The sequence below is a fragment of the Trachemys scripta genome, chromosome 9 (genome assembly GCF_013100865.1).
Source record: "Trachemys scripta elegans isolate TJP31775 chromosome 9, CAS_Tse_1.0, whole genome shotgun sequence".
NCBI classification, from domain to species: domain Eukaryota; kingdom Metazoa; phylum Chordata; order Testudines; family Emydidae; genus Trachemys; species Trachemys scripta.
The window spans coordinates 22521947-22548985 of NC_048306.1; the positions used below are offsets into that span (position 1 = coordinate 22521947).

At 43.5% G+C, this 27039-nt stretch overlaps 1 protein-coding gene across 1 annotated transcript in view; it reads left to right on the top strand.

Annotated features, from left to right (window-relative positions):
- Positions 1–1870: 1870 nt before the first annotated feature.
- ZC3H12B (zinc finger CCCH-type containing 12B) overlaps positions 1871–27039 on the top strand; it is a 105068-nt gene continuing 79899 nt past the window's right edge. Inside the window, exon 1 of the mRNA XM_034781276.1 lies at positions 1871–2191. The gene's annotated coding sequence lies outside the window, so the exon portion shown is untranslated. The remainder of the gene's footprint in view (positions 2192–27039) is intronic.

Sequence of the window (27039 nt, forward strand, 5' to 3'; positions counted from 1 at the left end):
TACTGGAAAGTTTGGAGACTCAGAAACAAAAGCCTCATGCTGGTGCAGGAGAACCTGGAAGTTAAACTGACCAGTCTGGTGGCCCTGTCCAAGCAGAATGAAATGCAAAAAATAAACAAACAAAAAACAAAAATAGCATCATTGATGACAAATAAAATTTATTTTTTAAAAGAATTGTGTTAAAATGTCTCCAAACCTCTGCCTGGCCTTGGTACATGAATACTCCTCATGCTTATGTCCTAAGCATTTCTGGGAGCCCTCCTCTTGCTTCTCCCAGTGTGATGAATCTGCTGGAAGTCATAAGTCAGTAGAGGACAGCATGAGTCTACTAAGGAGTGAATCTGCTGTTCTTTCTCTCTGCACTGGTCAGCAGGAGGGGGAACATTCTGGGCAGTTGCAAGGAGTTTGGCAGAGTGCCAGGAGTTGTAGGGCCTCTGCCATATCTGGGTGGAAGAACAATGCAGAAGGGCTCCCAACGAGACATACTGCAGGACTGAACCCGGGCCAGGGGACTGCAGCAAACGTAAATACCTCAAGCAGAGGAATGGATTGCAGTATTGCCAACCCTAATGTTCAAAAATCATGTCAGGCGCCCCACAAAAATCATGAGATTAAAAAAATAAAATATTTTTATTTTTATGTCTTGATTTTTGAACCTTTAGAATACACTTGGATCAAATTTTCAAACTTTTCTTCACAGTAAGTCTAAAGACTTAGTTTTTTAAGGAAAACTGAGACTCTCATGAAATAACATAACCCTTGGAACTGGGGCATTAAGACTCCCAATTGCATGAGACTCGCGATAAAACCACAGGAGTTGGCAACATTGGTGCATCCAGGTACTACGCCTGAGGAGCCCTATCTTTTGGATATTTAATTGTAACTTATTAATCTTGTGAACCTGGGGTATTTGCAACATTTTCTGCCAGCCCTAGTAAATCATCCTTTTGAGTAATCTGTGTGTAGGAGTGATTATTACCCACCAGATACTTGACAACAGGGTCTAGCAGCTGACGTGCCTTGAATGCTTGTACATGTGTCATGGTACTCTTAGCACACTATGATGTACTATATCAGAAAAAAGCTGATGCACAATAGTGACCCCAAGGGTGACCTCCAGTGTTCCTGACTTTAACCTTTCAGGTGCCCTTCACAATGAATTCTGCTATCAAGAGTTGCCTTGCTTGCAGTGTCCTACATTGGTTGTTGACAGTTCCATGGAAACCTATATAGATAATGCAGGTAAGAAAGATGTGCGTCTGATCTGATAGATCCCATACTGTTGGCCTATGGCAGGTTAATAGAGATATGAAAGTACAGCAGAAAAAACAAAGACAGCATCCAGTTCCCATGTGTGCTTCATAGTGTATATATACTTCATGATTCATGCATCCTTCGTGCTGTTTAGCACAACCTGATGCATTCATGCTGGAGACAGACTTTAGGGGGCACATGTAGCATAATGTATCTTTCGCAGTATAAAAGATACTTCCCTCTTCTATCTTCAAGAGAGAAATTATGTGCACCTAATTTTGTGAGGTGCTCATCTACCAAGGTGAAGAGGAGACGCCTAAACGGCTGTGGCATGCTGCACAAATGTGTGCGCTGCATACCTATGGCGCACATTTTGCACACTCATGATAAATGGATGGAGACGGCAGTGAACATACTGCTATCATAGAGCGGGCACATGCGTTCGATGCAGCCTTCAAGCATGCTGCGTGCGCCCTGGATACAAGCTGCACTGCCGCTGCACGCATGCAGCCCCCCAGTGCCCGAAGCACTAAGAAGTGGCTCGCGCGCAGGCTTCGGTGAGTGGCGGGAGCGCGCGGGCCTCGCTCGGAGACTCGCGCCGGCAGCAGTGGGCAGAGTGGGCGCGAGCTCAGCGGGGCCGGGCGCCGTTGCTAGGAGACGGCGCTCGGGCAGGCCGGTTGAGGCAAAAGCAGGATGAGGCGAAAGCAGCGGCCCCCGGGACCCCCCTGGCGCTGAGTCCGCGGGAGGAGCCCATCTCCCGCCGCTCCCAGAGCCCCCGGGTTCCCCAGCCCCCGATGCGGTGGGAGCTGGTGGAAACGGCCGCAGTGGGGCCCCTGAAGCGGCGGCGCCAGCCCCCGCCAGCCATCCGTCGCCAGTTCGGGGCGCGGCTGTGCCACCAGCCCCCGAAGGGAGCCGCGAGCAGCGTCTCGGAGAGCGGGTGAGGCAGGGGCCGGGACCGGACCGCGCCGGGGAGGGCAGGGAGCCGGGCGCAGGGGGTCTCCGTGCCTGGCGCAGGCACTGAACGGGGAAGGCCCCGCCCAAGCAGCCTCTCTGCCTCCGCCCTCCTCCGTCGGCTTCGGGAGCCGGTGCTGGTCCTCCCTCCGCAGTAGAGCGGCCTCCAGAAGGCCTAGCAGGTGATGGCGCCTGCCCTGTGGGGGTCCTGCCTTCAGCACAGGTGGCCTTGTCCTCCTGGGCCGATCCCATCGCCGCCGCACCCCCACCGCACACAGGCCGGGCACGGTTTGGGCATCACTGCTGGGCCGGGGGTAGCCCTGTGGGGCACGGTGTGGGCCGCGCGTTGTCATCCCCCCTGGACAGGATGGGCCAGAATCCTGTTGATGCTGTTCCTGGGACCCCAGCTCTCAGTGCGAAGTGTTCTTCGCAAAATGCTTGTTGGGTGAAAGAGGCTGTTGTGTCGGGGTCATTGCAGTGGCCAAGTAAATTGGGTACAGGCCTGGAAGTCAGGTTATTCTCTCCCACTTTCCTTGTATGACTGGTGGAAAGGGGGTTGCATTTGAATCCTGCCTAAGAGCTGTCCTCAATTGAGAGAAGGGACTCCAGGGAAATGAAAACTGTCACATTGACAAAAGAAGGTGATTAAACAATAATGTGACATCGAAGGGGTACCTGCTGACCACCATTTACGCTTCCATTAGTTCCTCATATAAAGTAACTGTGGTTAATAAAGAAGTCACTTATTACAATTAAAACTTGAGAAAGGTTTGAGGAGCTAATTTTTATAATAATCTTATGGTTTAAAATTAAATTTTAATTTTAAAAAGTTATGTTGCATATTTGTCCATTTTGCTAGTTCTGTTGGATATTATATTTAACTGCTGCGAGTTTCTTTCCCAAGTTAGTCAGTATACAATAAAGTGTAATGGAAAGGTCGTACTGTGTCTTGATTTGGCAAATTGTGCAATAATTCTAGAGCCAAGTGAATATTTGCTTGTATCTATCTACTGATGTATTGGTTTGGTCTTAGTATCTTAGAATTGTCTTCAGTGACATGTATGTCCTGTTGTTAGGGTGATCAGACAGCAAATGTGAAAAATCAGGATGGGGGTTGGGGGTAATAGGAGCCTATATAAGAAAAAGACCCAAAAATCAGGACTATCCCTATAAAATCAGGACATCTGATTGTAAACAGGAAGTTCTGAGTAGAGGAAAAATATGAAATACAACAGTCTTAAAAATTGGTGCTGCTTATGTCATTGATGCTTTATAGATTCATAGATTCATAGATTCATAGATTATAGGACTGGAAGGGACCTCGAGAGGTCATCGAGTCCAGTCCCCTGCCCGCATGGCAGGACCAAATACTGTCTAGACCATCCCTGATAGACATTTATCTAACCTACTCTTAAATATCTCCAGAGACGGAGATTCCACAACCTCCCTAGGCAATTTGTTCCAGTGTTTAACCACCCTGACAGTTAGGAACTTTTTCCTAATGTCCAACCTAGACCTCCCTTGCTGCAGTTTAAACCCATTGTTTCTGGTTCTATCCTTAGAGGCTAAGGTGAACAAGTTCTCTCCCTCCTCCTTATGACACCCTTTTAGATACCTGAAAACTGCTATCATGTCCCCTCTCAGTCTTCTCTTTTCCAAACTAAACAAACCCAGTTCTTTCAGCCTTCCTTCATAGGTCATGTTCTCAAGACCTTTAATCATTCTTGTTGCTCTTCTTTGGACCCTTTCCAATTTCTCGACATCTTTTTTAAAATGCGGTGCCCAGAACTGGACACAATACTCCAGCTGAGGCCTAACCAGAGCAGAGTAGAGCGGAAGAATGACTTCTCGTGTCTTGCTCACAACACACCTGTTAATGCATCCCAGAATCATGTTTGCTTTTTTTGCAACAGCATCACACTGTTGACTCATATTTAGCTTGTGGTCCACTATAACCCCTAGATCCCTTTCTGCCGTACTCCTTCCTAGACAGTCTTTTCCCATTCTGTATGTGTGAAATTGATTTTTCCTTCCTAAGTGGAGCACTTTGCATTTGTCTTTATTAAACTTCATCCTGTTTAACACAGACCATTTCTCCAATTTGTCCAGATCATTTTGAATTATGACCCTGTCCTCCAAAGTAGTTGCAATCCCTCCCAGTTTGGTATCATCCGCAAACTTAATAAGCGTACTTTCTATGCCAATATCTAAGTCGTTGATGAAGATATTGAACAGAGCCGGTCCCAAAACAGACCCCTGCGGAACCCCACTCGTTACGCCTTTCCAGCAGGATTGGGAACCATTAATAACAACTCTCTGAGTACGGTTATCCAGCCAGTTATGCACCCACCTTATAGTAGCCCCATCTAATTTGTATTTGCCTAGTTTATCGATAAGAATATCATGCGAGACCGTATCAAATGCCTTACTAAAGTCTAGGTATACCACATCCACCGCTTCACCCTTATCCACAAGGCTCGTTATCCTATCAAAGAAAGCTATCAGATTGGTTTGACATGATTTGTTCTTCACAAATCCATGCTGGCTGTTCCCTATCACCTTACCACCTTCCAAGTGTTTGCAGATGATTTCCTTAATTACTTGCTCCATTATCTTCCCTGGCACAGAAGTTAAACTAACTGGTCTGTAGTTACCTGGGTTGTTTTTATTTCCCTTTTTATAGATGGGCACTATATTTGCCCTTTTCCAGTCTTCTGGAATCTCTCCCGTCTCCCATGACTTTCCAAAGATAATAGCTAGAGGCTCAGATACCTCCTCTATTAGCTCCTTGAGTATTCTAGGATGCATTTCATCAGGCCCGGGTGACTTGCAGGCATCTAACTTTTCTAAGTGATTTTTAACTTGTTCTTTTTTTATTTTATCCGCTAAACCTACCCCCTTCCCATTAGCATTCACTATGTTAGGCATTCCTTCAGACTTCTCGGTGAAGACCGAAACAAAGAAGTCATTAAGCATCTCTGCCATTTCCAAGTTTCCTGTTACTGTTTCTCCCTCTTCACTAAGCAGTGGACCTACCCTGTCTTTGGTCTTCCTCTTGCTTCTAATGTATTGATAAAAAGTCTTTTTGTTTCCTTTTATTCCCGTAGCTAGTTTGAGCTCATTTTGTGCCTTTGCCTTTCTAATCTTGCCCCTGCATTCCTGTGTTGTTTGCCTATATTCATCCTTTGTAATCTGTCCTAGTTTCCATTTTTTATATGACTCCTTTTTATTTTTTAGATCGTGCAAGATCTCGTGGTTAAGCCAAGGTGGTCTTTTGCCACATTTTCTATCTTTCCTAACCAGCGGAATAGCTTGCTTTTGGGCCCTTAATAGTGTCCCTTTGAAAAACTGCCAACTCTCCTCAGTTGTTTTTCCCCTCAGTCTTGATTCCCATGGGACTTTACCCATCAGCTCTCTGAGCTTCCCAAAATCTGCCTTCCTGAAATCCATTGTCTCTATTTTGCTGTTCTCCCTTCTACCCTTCCTTAGAATTGCAAACTCTATGATTTCATGATCACTTTCACCCAGGCTGCCTTCTACTTTCACATTCTCAACGAGTTCCTCCCTATTTGTTAAAATTTGTTTATATCAGGGACCATGCAATATTTCAGATCCATGTTCTTACAATCAACACATTTAGTCCTTTAAATGGATGTGGCTATAAAATTGGTTTTTATTCAGCTAATATCCTTTATTAAGATGGTATATTTCTTAATTGGAAAGAAATTATGGACAGAGTATAGGATATGGTACTGGAAAGAACAGTGCATAATTTGTAATGAAAGAGGTGCTAGTTCTCAAGCAATTTTTTTTACATTCATAACTGATACAGCAATCCCAGAGGTGCTAGGGCTATGAACTGCCAAGCCAAGAGGTGCTGGGGCTCAACACTTGCAAGCCCTGGCACAAATTAAGCACTGTGAAAGGTATATTTTGAAGGTGTGATCAGTGCACCCAACTTTAAAATGAGCTTTGTTTCTGGCTGGAAAATGGGATAGTGGAGAGGCTGGAGTCATTCCCAAATATGGGAAAGGTTAGGTGATCTTTTTGCAGAATATTCTTCCCATAATAGCAAGTGTAGAATGACTCTGAATGACTCCTTTGTTTTGCTCTTCTGGATCTCTGTTTGCTTTGTCTTCTAAAGCAAGTCAGTGTTTAAAATCTTGTACTACTTTTGGAAAAATCTGTTGGGAAGCTTCCTAAATTAATTAAATTGATTTTTTTTCATGTCCATCTTGAAGGATTCACTTGCTAATCAAAAAAGATACAAAAGATTTTGTAGGCATGTATCAGCGCCAGTGAGATCCAGGTCCAAATGACTAATAAGAAACTCATCTCTTACTCCCAACTACTAGGAATGGGAAGAGAGCTTGAGTTCCATTAGGGAGCTATGGCTAGTGTGTCTACACTTTGAGCTGGGGGTATGATTTCCAGCTCAAGGAGATGTACTTGTGCTAGCTCTGATCAAGCTAGCATGCTAAAAATAGTGTAGCTTCAATAGTTTGAGTGGTGGGAGGGGCTAGCTGTCCAAAGTATGTGCCCATCAGAGGCGCTAGGTACATACTTGAAGTGATAGCCTCTGCCACTGCTCATACTGTTGTGGCTGTGTTCTGTTTTTAATGCACTAGCTTATTCAGAGCTAGCCTGAGTATCTTTCCTTGAACTGGGAGTCAGACCCTCAGCCTAAATTGAAGACATACCCATCAGAGGCTCAGTATTTTGTACCAGTGAGTCTCTGAATAGTATGTGACTCATATTTGAAGCTCCTCTTCCACTCTGATTGCTGGAAAGGAGAAAAAATTCTGTGCTTCAAGGGTGTGTCTGCTACTTTGCCCTTCTCAGCATCCGTTTTCTTTTTGTTTCCTTGAGGGATGTCTTTCCTCATCTGTGAATTGCTCCATTGCCTGCTTCTGCTGCTGTTCAGCTTTCCCAACCATCAGCAGAATGAAATTGACATAATATCTGTCAGTTTTTCTGCTACTCAAGAATAAGTAGCAACAAGATTAATTAGTGTTGTGGCTTTTACTCTGCTGCTGCTTAGAAAAGCCGTGAGCAACAGTAGAGGCACTGGTGTTGTCTGGACTCAGAAAGACAGCGCTGCAGAAGTTCATATTTGGAAGCAGGACTAGAAAAATGTACTCACTTGTAGCAAATAGTAATCTTTCCTGAACAAGTGCTGCCAAAGTCTACAGAATTTAAGCTTTCATTTTTGGGAAAAAATAAACTCCAACCTTTGTGGTTGTCAAGAAAACCTTCAGAATGTGAACAGAATATAAACTGTTGCAGTATCTTTCTGACCCTGTAGATGGATAGTGCCATCACTGTTAATCAGAGTTTGACCATGAAAGCTGCAGACGGTTCAGCATTTTTGAAAATGCATTTATGGAGGTGCCTAAGTATATATTTATTTTTAGAAACCTGTTTGTTTTTGTTTTAGAAACTAGACCTAAATTTAGTAGGGGTAGCATATATTTTTCAAATCCCATTTGGAAGATTTTCTTCTTCAGGACATTGACTCCACAGAGCTTGCCTGACTAATAAATGCAACTGTGACATGGCATTTTGTATTTGTGCCTCTTTTTCCCCACTAGACCATCCAGACTGCTGTTGTAAACTATGATATATGCTGGCTATACCTTAGACAATGCAGCTGGAAGGTTAGGTGCCCTTCAAGCACCTGCAAAAACTGAACCATTCCAGTAACAGATCTTTTAGTTAACAAAGCAAACACAATGCTATGTGGCAAATATATATTTTTACATAAAAGAGATTTATATAAATATGCAAGTCCAGGTAGTACACAGTCTTCTAAAGGTATAGCTATTTTGTTCCGAAGACAAATGGCATGCTCAACCAGCTAGTAATACGGACAGGCAACTTCATTAGCTGCCAATCTTAGTTAAAATGGAGATTACAGATAGCAAATATAAATACTTAAGCCAATATATTAATTCACTGTCTTTCAGCCTTAAAGATAGGCTTCATGGCATTTTGTTTTCTTACATATGCTGCTTTTGACTTGGTTTATGTGGCAGCAAGTCATATTGAGCTATCCATTGTGACAATGGATTTTTAGGCTTGCACATCTTGTTGTGGGTCTGTTCTGGACCCACATTGAGCTCTATGGTGAGGTACAAAACTGAACTATAGTGTGTATACTAGCTCCCTTTACCAAGTGTTTTGGATATAAATGTATTAACTTTAATAGGAGTAAATCCCACATCAGCAAGAAAATAAATCCCTTTTATGCAGTTGTTTTCCTAATTATGTTCACAATTGTGTTAGAAGTCTCAGATCTCATTTTGGTGTGTGTCACTTAAAAAAACTGGCCCCAAACATAGAGTGTTAATTTTGAAGTGATTTTAGCGGTTTCATGTCACTGTGTATAAATTCAGAGTGTAGTTCATGTGTAGCTGGATCTCAGTTTATCTTGCTGTCCCCCCCCCCCCTTTTTTTTTTTTGCTTTTTGGTTTAAAAAATCAGTTAAATCAGTGTTTCCCAAACTTGGGGCGCCGCTTGTGTAGGGAAAGCCCCTGGTGGGCCGGGCCAGTTTGTTTACCTGCTGCATCTGCAGGTCTGGCTGATCGCGGTTCCCACTGGCTGCGGGTCGCTGCTCTGGGCCAATGGGAGCTGCTGGAAGCGATGGCCAGTAAGTCCCTCGGCCTGCGCCGCCTCCAATAGCTCCCATTGGCTGGGAGCAGCGAACCGCGGCCAGTGGGAACCGTGATCAGCGGACGCAGCAGGTAAACAAACCGGCCCGGCCCGCCAGGGGCTTTCCCTATACAAGCAGCGTCCCAAGTTTGGGAAACACTGGGCTAAATGATTGAGTTAACCAAAAAGCAAATCAAAAAGATATGAGTATGACTAGTTTTATCAATGGCTGCTTTGGTTCTTCGGTCATGTCTATATTATCTGAACTATAGCAGCACCTGTGGCACTGTAGCTATGCTGACGTAACCTTATAGTGGAAGCACATCTTAAGGCGATGGAAGAGGTTCTTCTGTCACTGTAGGAACACTACCTCCCTATGCAAAGGTAGTGAGGTTGACAAAAGCATTCTTCAGTGGATCTAGTTGCGTCTATGCTGGGTGTTAGGTTGGCATAGGTATGGCATTCAGGGGTGTTGATTTTTCACAACCCTCAGCACTGTAGCTATATTGACCTAAGTTTTAAGTGTGAACAAGGCCTTTACAAATAAATCATAATATCTGACAGAAAAGAAGACAGGAGCGGGTAAAGGATGGATTAATGAAAAGCAAAGGGAAAAGAAAATGAAAGAAGGATTAATTGTGGGCAGTCTGCTGGAAAAAGCGCAAATAGAAAATTTGCATTTTTTTTTCAGTTTGGTAGATTAAAGAAAACCTATTTTGATTTGTCTCCTCAGCCTTCCCCCTTCAACAAAACAACAAATAAGAAGATATTACTTTTCCTAATGTGCAAAAATGATTTTTCTCTCTTTCCAATATAACTAAATAGTTGAAGAAAAAAAATCTCAGTCTATGGCTTGTTTGAGTTACAATACTGTATCTCATGATAATGCTTAAAGTACTGATTTTCCATGATAACCAGTTTCTGATCAAAGAGATGTTGTTGAGGCTGACAGGCCAAAATATGACGGTTTTCAAGTTCAGTGCTCTATAAAAGCTAGGAAGACATAGCTGTAAGGAGCTCAATTTCTCACTCTTTCAAGAACTTGGTATCATTACATTATTTTTTTAAATGCATCCCTAATGCAGGAAGGATTCCAACCTCCAAATTGAGAGATGTAATATTCTTAATATTATAATTTTCTAGGAAAAATTACTTTCTAGAAAAATGCAATCTTACATGAACAAGGCAAAGAGAGAATCTGAATTTTGAATACACATGAGAGTCCCGCTTAGTAGTATTTCTTCAAAGAGAATAAAAATGAGTTAAGCCCGATGGAAAATTAAATCTGTCCAAATAGTTATTTTTTTCACATATGGTAAAATAAATCAATTTATTTATAAACAATTTGACATATCAGAACTTGTAACTGAAAGATTGTGTGTTACACACAATTTTCACAACATGCTGAGGTAGGAAAGTATTATATTCATTTAACAAATGGATAAACTGAGGCACAGAGAGGAAATGTGTGATCTGACAAATCATTTAGTAAATGGCAGAGATGTGAATAGAGTTCATGTATCCCTTTCACATTTTTTTCATAGGTGGTTTATTTTTTTTATTATTATTATTTTTGTTGGCATTTGGCTAATTACCCAAACTGCATGAGTAAACAAGAACATCCTCCACTTTTCTCTTCCTAGTTTTGTGCAATGAAGTCACAATGCTGAATTTATGACTTTGCAATTACTTCCAAAGCATCAGCAGACTTCTGGGAGCATGAAATCTAGTCATTTCAGTGTACAGGGCTATATCTATATGGAAGCTGTGAAGGACCATGTTCCTCTGCTGTTATATCCAAACTCCCACAGCACTTATTTGTAGGAGACCAGACCCAGAAGCCCCTCTTTCTCTCCTCCCCCCCCCCCCCCCCGGTGCAGTCTTGTCTGAGTCTGGATTTTAAACTTTTTTTTTTTTTTTTTTTTTTTAAGGACAGAAAAATAGGAAAAAGCTGTTTGGAAAATGATATCCCGTTGTTTCTTCCCGCATCTGAAATCATTAGATATCTTTTTACAGTTATTAAATATCTGATTGTTGCTTGATACTTTAACTCTCTGGATGCTGCAGATATACAGTTTTCTTAAGTGAAAAGGTATTGGATTCACAGCCCTTTGGCCTGACGTTTCCTATCCACTGAACAGGAATACTACAGGGATTAGCTGGGAAAACTCCTTACATCTCACTCCATCAGTGTGTGATTATGACCTGGAAGTGAGCTGAGGGATGTCTTGCTTTCCAGAATGATTTAATTCTCTGCTTCTCTTCTGAGACTGCCAGCAAGAGTAGACAGGTGCTTACCCTGGAAACATGTATAACTCTTGTTAAAGCCAATGAGACAATTAATGCCAATTGCAGTAGTGGTTTTTGTGATGTAAACATCTGGTTCTTTAGAAATTGGAATAAGACCAATTCAGCCCAACTGCTAAAGCAATAAACATTCCATAAGTCAATCAAGTCATTTCGTATAGGTCTCCAAACAGCCATTAGAAGGTGATGACTTTCAGAAACTATTCATTGTACATCCTGAAGAGTCTTATTGGGGGAAATAATGAGGCCCTTGAGCAGAGCCATTCAAACACCCCCAATGCAGGCATAGTGCACTAAATTAATTCCTAAGTGTAGCATAATTGAAGTGAATGGAGTTATACTAGAGGTGTATTTGGCCTACTATGAATTTTTATTTTCATAGTATATCATATTTTAAAGCCAGGGCTTTACAGACTTTTGAAAGCTGAGTCTCCCTTCAGGAAAATGAAATTACTATTACTTACAATTTGTGTTTTATTGTAGCACCTAGGAGCTTTTGTCATGGAGCAGTACCCCATTGCGCTAGGCACTATACAAACACAAAATAAAAAGATAGTCCCTGCCTCAAAGAGGTTGCAATTGCAGTATAAGTCAAGAGATAACAGATGGAATCCAGATAGACAGACTGACTGGGAATACTAGGCAACAATGAGACAATATGGTCCTATGAGGAAAGATTGGATTTGTTTGGTGTGGAGAAGAGAAGACCGAGGGACATAAGTCTTCAAGTATGTAAAGGGTTGTTATAAAGAGAAGGGTGAAAAATTGTCCTGAGGATAGGATAAGAAGTAATGGGCTTAAATTTCAGCAAGGGAAATTTAGGTTTGACATTAGGAAAAACTTCCTAACTGTAAGAGTGGTTAAGTACTGGAACAAATTACCTTGGGAGGTTGTGGAATTGCAGGTTTTTAAGAACAGGTTAGACAAACACCTGTCAGGGATGGGTCTAGATAATACTTAGTCTTACCTCAGTGTAGGGGACTGGACTAGATGACCTATCAAGACATTTCTATGATTCTTGCAGCCCCACCATATAAGAATGACCATACTGGGTCAGACCAATGGTCTATCTAGCCCAGTATCCTGTCTTCTGATAGTGGTCAATGCTAGGTGCTTCAGAGGGAATGAACAGAACAGGCAATCATCCAGTGATCCATCCCTTGTTATCCACTCCCAGCTTCTGGCAAACAGATGCTAGGGACACTCAGAGCATGGTGTCGTATCCCTGACTGTCCTGGCTAATAGCCATTGATGGACCTATCCTCCATGAAATTATCTAGTTCTTTTTTTTTTGAACCCTGTTATGATTTTGTCTTTCACAATGTCCCCTGGCAATGAGTTTCACAAGTTGACTGTTCATTGTGTGAAGAAGTACTTCTTTTTGTTTGTTTTAAACCCACTACCTGTTAATTTCATTGGGTGAATAAATAAATTTCCTTATTCACTTTCTCCACACCAGTCAAGATTTTATAGCCCTCTATCAGATCCCCTCTTAGTCATCTCTTTTCCAAGTTGAAAAGTCCCAATCTTTTTAATCTCTCCTCACATGGAAGCTGTTCCATACCCCTAATAATTTTTGTTGCCTTTCTCTGTACCTTTTCCAATTCTAATATATTTTTTGAGATGGGGTAACCAAAACTGCACCCAGTATTCAAGATGTGGGTGTACCATGGATTTATATAGAGGCATTACGATATTTTTTGTCTTATTATTTACCCCTTTCCTAATGGTTGCTAACATTCTGTTAACTTTTTTACTATCCCTGCATATTGAGTGGATGTTTCCAGAGAAGTATCCACAATCGTTCCAAGATCTCTTTCTTGAGTGGTAACAGCTAATTTAGACCACATCATTTTGTATGTATAGTTGGGAATATGTTTTCCAATGTGCATTGAATTTCATCTGCCATTTTGTTGCCCAGTCACCCAGTTTAGTGAAATGCCTCTTTGCAGTCTGCTTTGGCCTTCACAAAATTATTCAAAATAGTTTTATCTGCAGATTTTGCTGCCGCACTGTTTACCCGTTTTTCCAGATCATTTATGAATATGTTGAATGGCACTGGTCCCAGTACAGATCCCTGCGGAACACCTCTATTTACCTCTCTCCCTTCTGAAAACTGACACGATATCATCCAACCCTTTGTTTCCTATCTTTTAACCAGTGACTGATTCATGAGAGGACCTTTCCTCCTATCTCATGACACCATACTTCACTTTAGAGTCTTTGGTGAGGGACCTTGTCAAAGGCTTTCTGAAAGTCTAAGTACACTATATTCACTGGATCACCCTTGTCCATATGTTTGTTGACCTTAATTTATATATCTTTCATGTCCCTTTCACTGCCCCTCTGCCCCCTGCTTTCCCTTGGGGGTGGGGAAAGTGAGAGTGGGAGAAGTCATCTCATACTTTGGGAAACACTGTCCTAAGTATTCATCTGGCTGGCAGTTTGGAAATGCCAGCACTCTAGGGGAAGAGTTATTGACTGAGGACAAAATTCACTTTTAATTTTTTGTGGGGCAAAGAGGTAGTCAAAGGGACATGAAGATATATAAATTTAGATCAGAAGGCCTTTAATACCACATGGTGGGGCTGCAGGGATGGCATGATCGATTGAAAGCAGCTAGGCTGCTTGTGTGCAGAGACCACAGCCCGCCATGCTGACTCTAGAATTATAGAAGTGTGGGATTGCAAGGGATCTCAATAGGTCATCTACAAAAGACTGACAATTTCTAAACCTGGCTTTTAGGAATTGGAATACTTTTTGGATTACTTTTTGTCCCCAATATTTAACGTGACTCTAACTGAAGTTGAAAAAAATATTTTATATTCGCATGGAATAATCAGGCAGTTTTCTAGTTGTATTCTATTAATAAGAAATGTAAAATTTTCCCTATTAAAGGTTAGGTGTAATTGAACAATTTTGACTTTTAAAATTGTAAAAATGAGCTTTAGATAAGCTACTTCAGCTCTAAACCAAAGTGTTTTTCAAATGTATTAATCACTCAGGAACTTATCTCTCTCTGTAGAAATTACAACCTGTGCCAGTGGTCCCCAAAGTGCGGAGCATGACCCCCTAAGGGAGAATGGAGGAATGTTCGTGGGGGACACATGGCAGGGCCTGGGCCAGTCCCCATGGAGGGTGTGGCGGGAGCACCACCCAGCTCCACTGTGCCCCCCCGCTGCAGATTCACTCTGCCCCCGTCCACCAGGCCAGCTCCACCCCGCCCACCGAGGCCCAGCTGTAGCTCTGCGCTCATTCCCTCTCCACCCCCAGGCCCGCTCTGCCTCTATCCCAGCTCCTCCCCCATCTTGAGTTCTGCCCCCGAGCTCCACCTTCAGCCCAAGCTCCTGTGTTGAGGAAGCCTTGTCTGTGCAGACAGATTCCATTACTGGTAAGGGAGGGCATGACAGGAGAAGGTTGGGCACCACTCCCCTATATGCCTGTGATTGTACCAGTTATTTGTACACACTATTTTAATTATCATACTAGTGCATAGAATGCATCAATATGTAATAATGCTGCTCCATACGCAGTACAAGCCTTACTCCTATTGCCTGATGAAGCTACACAAATCTTGAACCATCCATTTTTATACCTTTCCATGTATAATAATTCCACACCTATATCCACATATATAGTGCCAGCATATAAAATTGCTGTACATAATATATAACTACCTACTACTTGTGTACAGATGGATATTTTGGAACTTTGCCTCTAGATTCTGTTAACTATTTGCTTTTAACATCTAGGTGCACCTCTACCCCGATATAACGCTGTCCTCGGGAGCCAAAAAATCTTACCGCATTATAGGTGAAACCGCGTTATATTGAACTTGCTTTGATCCGCCAGAGTGCGCAGCCCCGCCTCCCCCCCACCCCCGGAGCGCTGCTTTACCACGTTATATCCGAATTCGTGTTATATCGGGGTAGAGGTGTAGTTAAGTTTGACCATCTCCTCCGTGGTCCCCCAAGGCCAGGTCGAGATTTCACTGGAGAATTCCTCTTGGGAAGGGGGTATTTCTGCTGGGTCCAAAGCTGGCAAAGGTGACTTTTTTGCCTCATGCATCAGCTCTACCACCTCCTTCAGTAGAACTCCACTGCCTGGTATAAAGGAAGCAGAAGAGGGGAAAGAAGGGGAATGGGTGGTCATGACAGCGCTCTAATACACCCAGTCCTCAACTGATGAAAGGTCCTTGATAAACCTCAACTGAGTGGTGGCAATTAACTCTGTCCTTGTGTGGGTCCCTGATTTTTAGAAATTCAGCCCCAGTATAAGCTAAGGCTACAGTCATCTCCCTGTCAATCCCCTACCTCCACTGTGCCTGAGATTGAGCCCTAAGTCTTCAACAGATGTAGCCTTTGATAGGAGAGTTCTACTGCAAGTAGTGTTTCTCAGTAACTTTCCAGGCCCACGCCGCTTCCCGCAGCTCCCATTGGCCAGGAACGGTGAACCACAGCCACTGGGAGCTGTGCGTGGCCGTACAAATGTAAACAAATGGTCTGGTGGCCTGCCAGCGCATCACCCTGATGGGCTGCGTGTGGCCTATGGGCCGCAGGTTGCCCACCACTGCTTTGGAATCTATTGATTTTGGTTCCATCTTGCAAACCCTACCAAAATTCCAGCACAGAGCCAGAAGTCTGATCTGCCTTCAATTTTCCTGGAGTAAAGATGTACAGATTGCTGGACATGAAGAATCTAAATATAATTTTGGAATTCCCATTCTGCAGAAAACGTCAAAATTTAATTTTCTGTTCCATTTCAGTTTTTTTTTCTAATTTTGAAATTTCCCATGGAGTAGGAATTCCAGTTTCCAGGCACCTCTAGTAGTCTTCCTGAGTCTTCGGAGTCTGAAATGTTAATGGCCTGAGAGCCAAATCCTTGCCCTGGCACATTGCCTGAACATCTGGGTTCTGCACTGGAGAGTTATTATTAAATTATCATAGTGCCCAAATATGCAGTTAGGATTGGGGTTCCTTTGCATTGGGCACCATACAAACATAGAAAAAAGAAAGTTCTTGCCCTGAAGGGCTTACAGTCAAAAGACTGATAGATTAAAGTAGGGAATGGGGATACAACATACAGGTAAATGATATGGTAAAGAATTGGCTCAGCTTTGTTGGTTATATAAATTGTAGGATTTTTCTTTTTAATAATGGTGGGTTGTAGGAAAAAGAAAGAGGAATAGTTACAGTTTCTTGCTTGTCTAGCCATGATCAGCACACTTGGTTTTATAGGCATCATAGAAGAGGTGAGAGGTGGGAATATTGATGGAATGAAAGTAGGGGTCAGGATCTTGAGAGGTTACTAGATTAGTTTGTTAGAGCTAAATTGTGAAGGACCTTTAAATATAAAAACAATTTTGTGTTTCATGTAGAGGTGAAGAGGGGAGCCAATGAAGAGACTTAAGGAGTGAGTGGCTGTGGTCAGAGTGATGAGCAAGAATTATTTAGCAACAGCATTGTGAATAAACATAAGGAAAGCAAGGTTACTGTAATAAAGGCCAGAAAAGAGATGGTTGCAACAAGATGTGAAATGCTGAGGTTCTTAGATGATAGTTTTGGCTGTGCTAGAAATCTGGATTTTAGCGATATTGTGTAAGAAAAAGTAGCAGAATTTAGAAATAGCCTGAATGTGTGGGTCCAGAGATGACTCCCAGGTTATGGACCTGACTGGGAGGATGGTGGTGATAGAGTTAGAGTTCAGGGGGAAAGATCAAGAGCACAGTGTTTAGCCAAGTTGTGTTTAAGATGACAACTGGAAATCCATAAAGAGATGTCAGAAATATAGGCTGATATTAAACTGGATAGGCGTGAGTCAAAGGTGGAGAAGAGACTGCTGGGGTTTTGAGCATAAGATTTGATAAGGAAGTAGAGCTGTTTGACTAAGAGTTCCTGCAGAGTTTGGGGAAAAGAAGGAATCCACCTCACCTCTATACGTTGCTCTGTGGAAAAAAAGAGAGCCTCTCTTAAGATGATCTTTTGGTAATCTCCATGCTGTTGCATGCATATTTGTCTCCATCCTCCTTCTCCCTGCCCTCATGATGGGAGGAAGTGGAGAATTTCTAGTGGATCTACATTGTGACTGATAACTGGCCACCATGCTCCGTAATCACAGCAATCTTCAGTGTTCCATAAAGCTGGAGTGTGCTACAGAAGGGATTGTGCGGGTTCCTCAAATCCTGCCCTCAGTGCACAGTTGAACTGCTTGTCTTTTGACTGCAAGGCCTGGTCTACACTATGAGTTTAATTCGAATTTCGCAGCGTTAAATCGAATTAACCCTGCACCTGTCCACACAACGAAGCCATTTCTTTCTAAATAAAGGGCTCTTAAAATCGATTTCTGTACTCCTCCCCAACGAGTGGAGTAGTGCCAAAATCGATATTGCCATTTCGAATTAGGGTTAGTGTGGCCGCAATTCGATGGTATTGACATCCGGGAGCTATCCCACAGTGCACCATTGTGACCGCTCTGGACAGCAATCTGAACTCGGATGCACTGGCCAGGTAGACAGGAAAAGCCCCGCGAACATTTGCATTTTATTTCCTGTTTGCCCAGTGTGCGGAGCACAGGTGACCATGCAGAGCTCATCAGCACAGGTAACCATGCAGGCCGATAATCGAAAAAGAGCATCAGCATGGACCGTACGGGAGGTACTGGATCTGATCGCTATATGGGGAGAGGATTCAGTGCTAGCAGAACTTCGTTCGAAAAGACGAAATGCCAAAACTTTTGAAAAAATCTCCAAAGGCGTGATGGAGAGAGGCCACAATAGGGACTCAGAGCAGTGCCGCATGAAAGTCAAGGAGCTCAGACAAGCCTATCAAAAAACAAAGGAGGCAAACGGTCGTTCTGGGTCAGAGCCGCGGACATGCCGCTTCTACGCTGAGCTGCATGCAATTCTAGGGGGAGCCGCCACCACTACCCTACCTCTGACCGTGGATTCCGAGGCGGGGGTAATCTCATCAGCCACACCTGAGGGTTCTGCGGACGGGGAAGAGGAGGAGGAGGAGGACAAGCTTGTGGAGAGCACACAGCACTCCGTTCTCCCCAACAGCCAGGATCTTTTTCTCAGCCTGACTGAAGTACCCTCCCAGCCAGTATCCAAGACCATGACCCCATGGAAGGGACCTCAGGTGAGTTTACCTTTTAAAATATAAAACTTGTTTTAAAAGCAAGCGTTTTTTAATGATTACTTTGCCCTGAGGACTTGGGATGCATTTGTGGCCAGTACAGCTACTGAAAAAATCTATTAACATGTCTGGGGATGGAGCGGAAATCCTTCAGGGACATCTCCATGAAGCTCTCCTGGAAGTACTCCAAAAGCCTTTCCACAAGGTTTCTGGGCAGTGCAGCCTTATTCCGTCCTCCATGATAGGACACTTGACCACGCCATGCTAGTAGCAAGTAATCTGGTATCGTTGCATGACAAAACCTGGCAGCGTATGGTCCCGGTGTTTGCTGGCATTCAAGCAACATCCGTTCTTTATCTCGCTGTGTAATCCTCAGGAGAGTGATATCGCTCATGGTAACCTGGTTGAAATACGGGAATTTAATTAAGGGGACAGAGGTGGCCGTTCCTACTGGGCTGTTTGCCTGTGGCTGAAAAGAAATCCTTCCCTGCAGTTAGCCAAGTGCGGGGGGAATTGGCCCTGAGCTTTTCGCATTTGGCTAGCAGGGATCTTCCTTGATACCAGCCATGCGGTGGGGGGAGGGGTAAAGCGATCATCCCAGAGAATTCATGGTGTGTGTGGGGGGGGGGGATGTTAGTTTGGTTCCTGCAGGGATCTTCCCTGATACCAGCCACACGGTGGGGAGAGGGATAAAGCGATCATCCAGAGAATTGGAGGGGGAGGGGGGTGGTTAGTTTGTTTTCTGCTGCTGAATGTTAACAGGAAAACTGCAGCACTCAACGGGCTTTGCTTGGTATGTGGGAAAGGAGGGCGCAGAAGCCGAAAGACAATGGCTTACCATGGCCACATGCAAGCCGAATTCTGTTGCCCAGACCTGTGTCTGTGATCTCTAGCAGCAAAGCCACAGGCACTCAATATTAAGAGGCAAAATGCGACCTTGCACAGAAATCACATGTGCTATGTAATGTGAATAGTGTTGTCTGTGAAAGAGTATAAGTATTGTTCTGTAAAAGGTATCTTTTTAAAAAATTCTCTCCTTTTTTCCCCTCCCTCCAGCAGCTGCAAATTTTTCAAGCCTCCCTCCACCATCCCAAAGGTTATCTCATATAAGGCGTCGGAAAAAGAGGACGCGAGACGAGATGTTCACGGAAATCATGGAATCCACCTGCAATGAAAGAGCTCATCTGAATGAGTGGAAGGACACGGTTTCAAAGTATAGGAAAGATGCCAGTGAACGTGAGGACAGGAGGGACCAATGTGAGGAGAGGAGAGACGCTCGAGATGAGAGGTGGCGGCAGGAAGATCAGAGGAGGCAGGATGCAACGCTGGGGCTGCTACGTGAGCCAACAGACATGCTCTGGCGTCTGGTGGAGCTTCAGGAATGGCAGCAGGATCACAGACTGGCGCTACAGCCCCTGTATAACCCCTCTCCCCGCTCACCATGTTCCATAGCCTCCTCACCCAGATGTGTAAGAACGTGGGGGGGGAGGGGGGAGAGGCTCCGTGCAACCTCCCATTCCACCCCAGTGGACAGCCCAAGCAAAAGCCTATCATTTTGTTAACCTTTTTTTAGTGGCCTTTTCCTTCCTGCTGATCCTCCTCCCAAACTCCACCCGGGTTCTCCCTCTTTTTATAATCAATTAATAAAGAATAAATGATTTTTAAACGATAGTGACTTTATTTCCTTTGAAAGCAAGCTGTAATCGAAGGGGGAGGGTGGGTTCCCTACAGAGAATGAGTCAATGAAGGGGGCGGGTTTTCATCCAGGAGAAACAAACAGAAATTTCGCACTGTAGCCTAGCCAGTCAAGAAACTGGTTTTCAAAGCTTCTCTGATGCGCAGCGCTTCCTGGTGTGCTCTTCTAATCACCCTGGTGTCTGGCTGCGCGTAATCAGCAGCCAGTCGATTTGCCTCAGCCTCCAACCCCACCATAAAGGTCTCTCCCTTACTTTCACAGAGATTGTGGAGCACACAGCAAGCAGCAATAACAATGGGGATATTGGTTTGGCTGAGGTCTGACCGAGTCAGTAACGATTGCCAACGACCTTTTAAACGTCCAAATGCACCTTCTACCACCATTCTGCACTTGCTCAGCCTGTAGTTGAACAGCTCCTGACTCCTGTCCAGGCTGCCTGTGTATGGCTTCATGAGCCATGGCATTAAGGGGTAGGCAGGGTCCCCAAGGATAACTATTGGCATTTCAATATCCCCAACGGTTATTTTCTGGTCCGGGAAGTAAGTCCCTTCCTGCAGTCGTTTAAACAGAGTAGTGTTCCTGAAGACGCGAGCATCATGAACCCTTCCCGGCCACCCCACGTTGATGTTGGTGAAATGTCCCTTGTGATCCAGCAGTGCTTGCAGCACCATTGAAAAGTACCCCTTGCGGTTTATGTACTGGGTACCTTGGTGCTCCGGTGATAAGATAGGGATATGGGTTCCATCTATCGCCCCACCACAGTTAGGGAATCCCATTGCAGCAAAGCCATCCACTATGACCTGCACATTTCCCAGAGTCACTACGTTTGGTAGCAGCAGCTCAGTGATTGCTTTGGCTACTTGCATCGCAGCAGCCCCCACAGTAGATTTGCCTACTCCAAATTGATTCCCGACTGACCGGTAGCTGTCTGGTGTTGCAGGCTTCCACAGGGCTATCGCCACTCGCTTCTCAACTGTGAGGGCTGCTCTCATCTTGGTATTCTGGCGCTTCAGGGCAGGGGAAAGCAAGTCACAAAGTTCCATGAAAGTGCCCTTACCCATGCAAAAGTTTTGCAGCCACTGGGAATCGTCCCACACCTACAACACTATGCGGTCCCACCAGTCTGTGCTTGTTTCCTGGGCCCAGAATCGGTGTTCCATGGATAGAACCTGCCCCATTAACAACATGATCTCCAAAGCACCGGGGCCTACGGTTTGAGAGAATTCTGTGTCCATGTCTATGTCCTCATCACTCTTGTCGCTGCGCTGCTGTCGCCTCTCCTCCTCGCCTCGTTTTTCTGGTCCTGGTTCAGCATAAACTGCACGAGAATGCGTGAAGTGTTTATAATGTTCATTACTGCTGTCTTGAGCTGAGCGGGCTCCATGCTTGCCGTGGTATGGAGTCTGCAGTGTTCACCCAGGAAAAAAGGCACAAAATGGTTGTCTGCCGTTGCTTTCATGGAGGGAGGGGTGAGGCTGTACCCAGAACCACCTGCAACAATGTTTTTTGCCCCATCAGGCACTGGGATCTCAACCCAGATTTCCAATGGGCGGGGGAGACTGCGGGAACTATGGGATAGTTATGAGATAACTACCCACAGTGCAACGCTCTGGAAATCGACGCTAGCCCCGGTACATGGACGCACACCGCCGAATTAATGTGCTTAGTGTGGCCGTATACATTCGACTTTATACAATCAATTTCCAAAATTCGAATTCTGGAAATTCGGATTAATCCCGTAGTGTAGACATACCCAAAGAGTGTCCTGTGCAGGATTTGCCTCTAAAAGATGCATAGTGTTTCATTCCATGTCCCTGGTCTATTAACACTGAAATGTTTCTCTCTCTTTCTCTATTTTAATTTTACCCTCACTATGTCAGCCCTCTCCAAATTCTGTGTAAACTTACAGTGCTGGTAGTGAGTAGGATAAACCTTTTGACTGGAGACAAACTGGTTGATTTTTCAAGGACTGAAAATTCATTTTTAGCATATAATTCTGGCTAGATATTTTTCCCGGTAGTATGTCTCAAGCATTCCTTCAAGATTGGATTTCTAAAGAAGGTATTTTTTATCTCACAGCTCATAAATACCTAACATTTAAACAGTATTTTTAAGTGTGTATGGTTTGTGTTTAATTGGTATGCTTCTGTTTCTGATACAACCGCTTTAAGGATGCATAATCATAAAAATAACCCCTTTGAGGAAAATTGTTCTCTTAAATGTTGATATAGTACATTTTCAGTAATTCTTTTAAGAGCAACTGACTCACTGTCACGCGCATTGCCTCTATAAAACAATTGTGCTAAGTCACATTCTTATTGTTCTGCTGTGGAGGTGGTTGAGAGAAAAGATGAGGCAGAGACAGAAAAATGGCAAATTCTGCTTTTTCTTCTTATTTTTTTTAAATACTACATCAAGTTGATTCCCAAAGGAGAAAGCTTCTTAACTTCTTTAAATAAAAAAATTATTACAAACCACAGGCGGTTGTTTAATATGAAACAGCAATTGACAAGTATTCTGAAGAGCAGTGTGGTTAATAAAACATTTTGCCCATGGAGAGAGAATTCCAAGTTCCTCCTTCCTGGTGTTGTTCCATAGTTTACCTGTACATTAAATGTAAACATTTTATAATAGGATTCAGACTTCTTCCTTTTATTTAAAATAAATGGGTGGAGGTAGAAGCGTGGCACATTAGTAGTACCTTTGCAAGTTGAACTGAGTGCATGCTTCAGGAATACACTTTAGAAAAAGGGGAAAGTGCAGTTTCTTTAAAGACTGCTATAATCTGCCCCATTTTAAGACTTTTGTGTCCTGGGAAATTGCTAGCGTGTTCGTCATTTGGACAAAGGTTGGATTTTGACAGCATTCTAAAGGAGACATCTGTGATTGACTCTCACAAGAGCTGTAGTGTTCTGCAAAAGGATTAATCAGTATCCAAATTACTTGTGCCGTGGTTGTTTTTCTTTAAACACACACTTTCTGCTCGTATGTTTGTTTTCATTACTTTTTTTGTTTTCTTTAAAAGAAAACCTGTACAATCTTTGGTACTATCTGCGGCACAGAGGATGAGCTGGTGAAAAGTTACAGGAAAAAGATTATTTTTGTATCTGCCAGAACTTTATTTTACAGTGAGCTAGTGTAATGTTTTGTTTTGTTTTTTGTTTTTTTATTTCAGCAAAATGATTCAGTGTAAAAAATGAAGGACACATTTCTTGACATTGTGGTAGTTTTGCTTCATTAAGGATTGAAAGAATAGGCCTCTGCTCTGATTTGTATAAAGATAAAGTTTCTGAATTCATCAAACTGACAGTGTTGAAACTTCAGGTTAATGTGTTGAGACTGACATCACATTACTGTTTAAAAAAATCCATTAAACTGAATGAAAATGCTGTCATAAGGCTCTAATTATCAAGGGACTAGATTTTTTGATCTGCCTTTTTAACACTTCTGTTACAAATACCATTTTACTTAGTGCATTTCTAGGGAATGCTGGTGGTATGTGCATGTGTAGGGGTGAATGAAGTAGAGATGCACATTTCTGGACTCCTGTTTAGAACATCTACTACAGGGGTGGCCAACCTGAGCTTGAGAAGGAGCCAGAATTTACCAGTGTACATTGCCAAAGAGCCACAGTTTTATTTATTTTTTATATATATATATATATATGCACGCACACATAATCATTATAAATGTATAATAAATATACATTATCAACTTAGATAATGTATAGTTAGTGATAATAACAACTTAATCTTTTACTTAGTGGCACTTCTGGCAATCTTTGCTTTCAACAGTTCCTTTGAAGTTTGGTTTGTGTTCAGTTGTGCTCACACGCAGCAGTTCTCTTAAGTGGCTGTCTGTCAAAATGGATTGGTGCTTGGATTTCACTTTTGAGTGTCGAGAAAACAGGCTCACAAAGATAGGTCGAGGCAAACATCGAGATTAATTTTAGGGCTGCACCTCTGATGTTGTGGTATTTATCCTTTGGTACAGATTTCCAGAAAGTAAGGGTCCCCTCTGTCTTCTGAACAGATTTCAATCTGTCATCTTCCAAAAGTTCTATTGGTTCCACCTGGGATGTTGCTTCATCAGTGACTAAAGGAGGCTTCAGACAATCGGCTTCAGCACTGAAAGGGTCAATCAGAAATCTGATTTGAGGTCTTTTCTGCTGCTAATCTTGGAATCTTTCCTCAAAACTGTCCTTAAGATCTTTAATCACGCTCGCATATCTAGTTGTGCTCCATTTTAGGGGTTCTGCTGCATCTTCTTTTGATTTGGCTTTAAGTGATATTGAGGGAAAGTGCGTCAGCTCTCCCTCAAGCATTTGTCTGTGGAAACAACTGCAGTTTGTTTATGAACGCAAATACGCCTTTCACTAGATCAGACAGCAACCAGAATTTTCTTTGTAAGTCCACATGTAGTTTATCCAAATGCAGCAGCATGTCTGCAAGAAATGAGTCTAGAACCCATCCAGGATCTGTAAGCTCAAGATGTATTCTGTGCTTCTCCTCCATAAACTATTTTACCAGTTCCAGGAGCTCGAAAAAACAGGAGATAACCTTACCTCTCAAGGGCCATCAAACTGTTCAGTGAAAAGGCAAATCATCAGGGGAGTCATCTTCATCCAGTTCTTCAATTAGATTTTGAAATTGTCTGTGATTGAGTGCCTTTGAGAGAATGAATTTCACAGTGTGCAATACACGTTTCATGACGTGATCAAATTTGAGATTTTTAGATACCAGTTGCTCCCAATGAATAATACAGTGAAATGTCCAAAATTTGGGAAAGCTCTCGTCACACTTACAAAGCCCTAATCCATTCGCAGATCTCCACAAGGACGAAGCCCATCCGTTGCAATGGCAGTGAACTTCTGTAAAAGCAAGTGGCTTTTTGCAACTACCAACATCAACGCCTCCTTTAGATCTTATCCACGAGTTCTGTCCTTTAGTGACATGATATCAAGGAGTTCTTCCCTTACAACACAGTTGTCAGATGCAGTGTGGACAAATACCGATAATAAGGTTTATCCTATGCATGGCATGACTCATCCAAAGTGATGCTCAAATACTCACAATGCTGAAGTTGCGAGTGCAGTTGCGATTCAGTGTCACTGTTCAGATCGGAGATTCTGCATTCTATTGTGTGGCGTGAAAACTGCAGGCCAGAAATTTTCTTCTGTAGATTCTTGTTCTCTGGTGACAGGGTTGAAATCACATCAGTGAGGCACGTTTTTATAGGCTCTCCTTCAGAGTAGAGCTTTTTCACAGGGGCTATGTGCCAGGCCACATAATAGCAGGCTAAAGTTACAATCTGCGATCGGTTGGCAAATCTGGTGAAGAACTGGGCTTCTACATATATTTGTTTTTTCAAAGTTTTCAGTTTTAAAGTGCGGAGTTCAGAACCTTGTGGGATCGATATGAGCATGGGTAGAAGCGAAATGACGCTGCATGTTTGAAGATGTGAACTGAGATACACACGTCTGGCAAAGGAGACACATGGCCTTACTTTTTTCGTTGAACATAAATGGTACTTATTCTCCCACTCCTATTGGAAGCCTCCATTTTCATCCGTGTATTTTCTTTTCTGTTTGCACTTGCCTTCCATTGTTAGATGGTGTAAGAAAAGTTTTGATTAAAAATTTCCACACCAGCTAGTCACCATGTGCTTTATTCAAGGAAGCAGCCGTGTTAGTCTGTATCCACAAAAAGAACAGGAGTACTTGCGGCACCTTAGAGACTAACAAATTTATTTGAGCATAAGCTTTCGTGGGCTACAACCATGAAAGCTTATGCTCAAATAAATGTGTTAGTCTGTAAGGTGCCACAAGTACTTCTGTTCTTTATTCAAGGAGACACTGATGCTGGCCAGGGGGTGCAGGACCACTGGCTCTGTCCCAGGCCCTGACCACCATTTAATCCTTTTCCCCAAGTCCCCACCCACACTTCTGCCCTGCCTCTTCCCGCCCCTCCCCCCAAATGAGCTGTGTCCTCGCTCTCCTCCCCCCACCCGAAGCCTCCTGCATGTCGCAAAACAGCTGATTGCGGCAGGTAGGAGGCACAGGGAGGGAGGAGGAGGTGCTGGGGGAGGGAGGGGTGAGGCTGTGCACTGCATCCTCCCTCCTTCCCCCTCCCCCCCAGAACCTCCTCAACGCCACGAAATAGCTGATCACGGCGGGCGGGAGGCGTTAGGGGAGGGAGGGGGGGCTGAACGCCACGTCTTCACTTCTCCGCCCTTCCCCCCCCCCCAGGAGCCTCCTGAACTACGTGAAACAGCTGATCGCAGTGGGCAGGAGGCATGGGGGAGGGAGGGGGTTGAGCACCCACCATTTTCTCCCCTAAGTTGGCTCCTAGCAGGAGCTGCATATTATCTTCTGAAGAGCTGCATGCAGCTCCAGAGCCACAGGTTGGCCACCCCTGGTCTTCTCTGTTTGTTGTGGACTTCAAGGTGGAGTCAGATTATTCAGTTACCCTGCTGTCTCGAAATTCACAAAGAGTATCCTTAATACCTACCCACCAGTTAGAGAGCTTACTCCAGCATGGATCTGAATGTAGTCCTAGCTAGAATTATGTAATCTTCTCCCTTTAGTCCTTTGAGAAGTGGTCATTTGAACACTAGCCTGCTGTGCAGTAAGTGTCCTGCTGTTGCATACTAAAAGTTCCCTAGTGGGTTTTAATATACCCTGTTTGAAAACGGGCAGCAGGATCCACTTAGTGTGGGACACTTAGTGTGTGGCAGGCTAGCACAAGGTATATTTATCCTGGTTTGATGCAAACCAAGGGCTTGTCTACCCGATAACTTAATCCATGGCAAGCTGGGATGTTAGTCTGCCCCACAGTAGCCTGCCATGGACTAATTGTGTGACCCGCGCTGTCATGCATTAGCAGTTCATTAGTTTGCTTTGATATAGTCCCATTTCAATGAGGGCGGTAGCTCACAACCCAGCTTGCTGTGAACTAAATGTTCATATAGATAAGCCATCAGTTTTCATTTAGACAAACCTTTAGATAGTTGGGGAGCCACACTCCCTTTTATAACTTTGAGCATTGA